This window comes from Bos grunniens, chromosome 3 (assembly GCF_055505025.1).
Source record: "Bos grunniens cultivar Pamir isolate PY7600 chromosome 3, Bosgru_T2T1.0, whole genome shotgun sequence".
Lineage (NCBI taxonomy): Eukaryota > Metazoa > Chordata > Mammalia > Artiodactyla > Bovidae > Bos > Bos grunniens.
In genome coordinates this window covers 30506451-30510992 of record NC_141167.1, presented here as the reverse complement: position 1 = coordinate 30510992, position 4542 = coordinate 30506451, and the positions used below count along the sequence as shown (strand labels likewise).

At 44.7% G+C, this 4542-nt stretch overlaps 1 long non-coding RNA gene across 1 annotated transcript; it reads right to left on the bottom strand.

Moving 5' to 3' along the window:
• Positions 1-1599: 1599 nt before the first annotated feature.
• On the bottom strand, positions 1600-4226 carry LOC147375413 (uncharacterized). The gene is made up of 2 exons (XR_015160053.1): positions 4045-4226; positions 1600-2155 (listed from the first exon to the last, which is right to left on the bottom strand). It is a non-coding gene; the product is annotated as an uncharacterized LOC147375413 (long non-coding RNA).
• Between the last annotated feature and the right edge of the window lie 316 nt (positions 4227-4542).

Below are 4542 nucleotides of genomic sequence, written 5' to 3'. Positions count from 1 at the left end.
AAAAGCGCAACAGTTGGTGAGCCTCTGAATTTTGGAGGCAACATACATTGCATTTGGCTTGCCACTTTCACCCAGCTGGGAGGTAAACTATCAGCTTGAAGTGGAGTACACAAGAGGAGAAGGCTCTCTGCCTGATCAAGGCTATAATGCAGTAAGTTCTTAGACTGACCTGTGATGACCCAGCAGGTCCAACAGTACTTAGGGTATCTGTGCCAGTTCAGAATGCTACAGGCATTCATAGCAAGCCTCAGCACAAGACTGATGATAAAAAAAAAAAAAAAAACTTCGAAGCATAACAACAAATCCAGGTATTATTCAGCAAATATTTGCATTCCTCTTAAAAAACATTGTGTGGATTGTGATTGGGCCCTGTTGGACAATAAATGACTGAAAATATGACAGAAAATAAGCACTCACACCTACCTGAGCACTGCGAACAAGGTGTTATATAATCCACCAGCCATAAAGTGCATGGCCAGCAGCTTTCCAACATCAGATGAAAATGTATATGCAGGACCAGGACAATAGATTCTTCAAGCACCAATAAAGGCTTCCACCCCCAGAATGTGCACTCCTGCCATAATCCGTCTCCTCCATCAGCCCATCCCGTTAGCCTCATGGGAAGGTACCTCTGATTAGCACTGACACACAAGCACTGTGGTTTCTATAGCTCCACCCAGGAACCGTCAGTTGTGTATGTGCTGAGAAACCCTGTGCTAGGCTCTGCGATAGGGATGTAGGAATAAAGATGCCATTCTGGCCTGCAAGGGAGGTGGGGAGGGAACTTCGTGCTCCCCTGTCTTTGTACCACGATGAGGAAACAAGAAGAGGGACCACCTGACCAGCTCGTAGGATCAGGGAAGACAGTTTCACCTCAGCTAATTTCTAAGGATGGGTAGGAAATAACCATCTGGACAGGAGAGGCAGAAAAGGGTCCAAATAAGAAAACATGTTTGCAGATGTCAGACTCTGGGAGGGGAGCGCTGTGTCAGGGACTCTAGGCAGTCTTGTGTGGCCAGAATATATGCTATGATGAGGTGGAGAGATTAAGAGATAGCTAGAAGGCTAGGGGGAGCCAAGTCCCAGTCATATTAAGGAGCTCTTAAAGAATTTTAGGGCTTCCCAGGGGAGGCTAGTGGTAAAGAACCTGCCTGCCAATGCCGGAGTCATAAGAGACACAGGTTCAATCCCTGGGTCGGGAAGATCCCTGGAGGAGGGCATGGCAACCCACTCCAGTATTCTTGCCTGGAGAATCCCATGGACAGAGGAGCCCGGTGAGGTACAGTCCATGGGATTGCAAAGAGTTGGGCATTACTGAAGCGACTTGGCAGCAGCAGCAAAGGATTTTAAGTAAGGTAAAAACACGATTAGATTTAATTCTAGAAAGATAGTCAGAGATGATATGGCAAATATATTGGAGGAATAAGACACTGAAAAGGGCGACTAGTTGAGGGGTGGTAACTCTAAGAGAGCTGAGAAATGATGTGAGCGGAATGAAGTAGGGCAGGAGCAAAACCAAAGGGAGGGAAAGAGAGACTGAGAGATGATGAAGTGGAAAAGGCATTGATGATTATGGAATGGATACCATGTGTAAGATACTTACTTTTATCACCTTTTTATTAATACTATCCCTTTCCATCCCAACAACAGACACAGAGGGTCATTACACTTTTATCATTTTACACTCAAGGAATTTAAGGCTAAAGGGTCCAAGGTCCTTTAAGGCTAACTTGTCCGAGGTCACAAGGTCCTTTAAGGCTAACTTGTCCAAGGTCACATAACTGGTAAGTGGCAGAAGCAACATTTGAAGATAGACACAGCAGATGCCAAAGTGACTGTCTTTCCACAGAGGCATTGTCAGGAGAGAGCAATTGGCCAGGTGGCAGTGGTCAGGCGGTCCCGCTTCATGCCACTCACATCCTACGGTTGGGATCATCTGTGGCATTGCACACGCCCATCGTGGTATAGTCCTGTATAAGCACCACCTGAAAAGCTCTTGATAGCGAGTTGAGTTGTATTGAGTAGTCATTGTTGCTGCTGTGTCAGCCATTAGAGAGTAAAGCAAGTTGCCTTGTTGCTGAGAATAAAGAATATCTGCAGTTCCTAGGCTCCTCGCATGTTCTTCCAGCTTCCCTGCTTGTTCCTCGCCTGCCCTCTGTTCAACAAACAGTGAGATACAGTGAGACAGCCATGTAGCACCCAACTGAGTGTACTAAAAGCATGACTAAGTCCAAAATGAACTCAGGTCAAGTCCTTTCCTTACTTCACAGTCCTAATGCTATTTCTCAAGCCACATGGTACACACTTAGGGTTCTATACCTAATTTTTCACTTCCTGTGGTCAAGCTGATTTCTTAGCACATAGGAGATAATTAATAGTAGCTAAAGAAGAAGAAAAATCATAGCAGAAATATGAAAAAGTAAAAAAAAAAACTTTTATTTGATACTACCAAGAATCAGAGAAATGCAAATTAAGAAAAATTATATTCTTATTCTAATTTCTGCCTATCAAATTGACTAGTGATGGGTAACTTGGTATGATCTTTCTGAAAAGTGATTTGACGTTATCTATTGTCTTTAAAAAGTCATGCTCTTTGATGACTACTCAGTTATTTCCTTAAGATGAGAACCTAAGTAAAGATTTATGGACAAAGATATTCATCTCAGCTTTTTTTATAGTCTAAGCAGAAAAAGAGATGGGGGCAATTTTCCAAAAACAGGTGAAAGACATGAGAAAATTACTCCAATACAACACTAAGTGAAAAAAGAATTTAATAAATACAACTGTATGTACAGGAAGCTCCTCATGTTGTGTACACAGAGTTCCCAGCTAGAGCTTAAGCAATATGTACCCTTGGGATTGAGGCATGTCTGGAAATGGCGGGTGGAAGGATGGAATGACTCCAGCAGAATTGTCCTGGGAGAGCAGTTAGCAACGGGAGCGGGGGGCCAAGACACAGAGCCCTATGCATAGGCAGGGCAGGGGCTGCTCTGGGAAAGACAGGTGTCCGTCACTTTAGTTCCTTGGGAACTCAGAATATATCTGAGCCAAGAGCGAGGAGGTTTTGCTGTTTAGATTATGTGACAGTATAGCAAATGACCCCAAAATTTAGTGGCTTAAAGGAGCAGTTGATCTTGTTCCTTCATGGTTCCTTGCACTAACTAGGCAGTTCTCCATCAGGGTCTCTTATGTGGTTGCAGTCAAGTGTCTACTGGGGCTGGAGTCACTTGAAGGCTGGACTCTGGAAATCCAAGATGGCGCTCCCACATGCCTGGCAGTTGGTACTGACTGTGTCCTCAGACGGGACTGTCAACTGGAACACCTACATATGGACCCTCTATAAGGCCTCACATCATATGGTGGTTGGTTCCAAGAGAAAGGAGCCCAAGAACAAGCATTCCAAGAGACCCAAGTAGCAGTGGCAAGCTTATTATGACCTAGTCCCAGAACGTACTTTTGGACACATCCTATTGGTAGTAGGAGAAGGCAATGGCACCCCACTCCAGTACTCTTGCCTGGAGAATCCCAGGGACGGGGGAGCCTGGTGGGCTGCCGTCTATGGGGTCGCAGAGAGTTGGACACGACTGAAAGCGACTTCACTTTCACTTTTCACTTTCATGCACTAGAGAAGGAAATGGCAACCTGCTCCAGCGTTCTTGCCTGGAGAATCCCAGGGATGGGGGAGCCTGATGGGCTGCCGTCTATGGGGTTGCACAGAGTCGGACACGACTGCAGCGACTTAGCAGTAGCAGTACTGGTAGTAAGTCACTAGGACCAGCCCAGATTCGAAGAATTGGAACTAGATTTCAATTCTTGCTATGAGGGGCAGCAAGTGTTTGAAGGCAGAGGTAGAGCTGATGTTGGCCATTTTTCAAGCCTATTTACCACAACTGTTTTCAATAAAAAGTTCTGGCAGAAATTGCTATGTAGAACCTAAAGCAGGTTTTTTTGTACCCTAAAGTATAAGCCAAAAGGGGTAGAGCCTCCCATCTCTATAGGGATGTCAGCTTGGCTTTTGTTTCCTGCAGGCTCCAGAGTGCTCACCTGGGCTCTGTACTTGAGAGATGGCTCCACAGCACCAGGAGGGGCCAAAGTCAATGGCAGCTGTAAGATGCATGACGACGACCATTAGGAAAAGCTTTGAAGGTGGGCCCTGGCAGCAAAAGCAGGGCACAGTCAGAGGCCTGGAGGCCTCCTGAGCAAATATTGCTGTAAAGACCACAATTCTGAAAATACAAAAAACAAAGGAGTTGTTCCTCAGTTCATCTGAGAAATTCCTTAGAACTTTCCAGAACTAATTCAGAAAGCCTTTGCAAAAGAGGGGGAGCCAATAAAGTATATAACTACTAATATCAACCCATTGTTTTCATGCCAGCTTGATGTAAAGCAGGTTATACGAGTTAAATGAACACAAGTTTCTATGCACACACATGTAAATGTACACGGACAAAGAAAAAAATGTATTGGAAGAATTTATACCAAAATGTTAACAATGTTTCTGCAAACTCTGATGTCAGATCTTTTTGATATCAGGACAGTGTT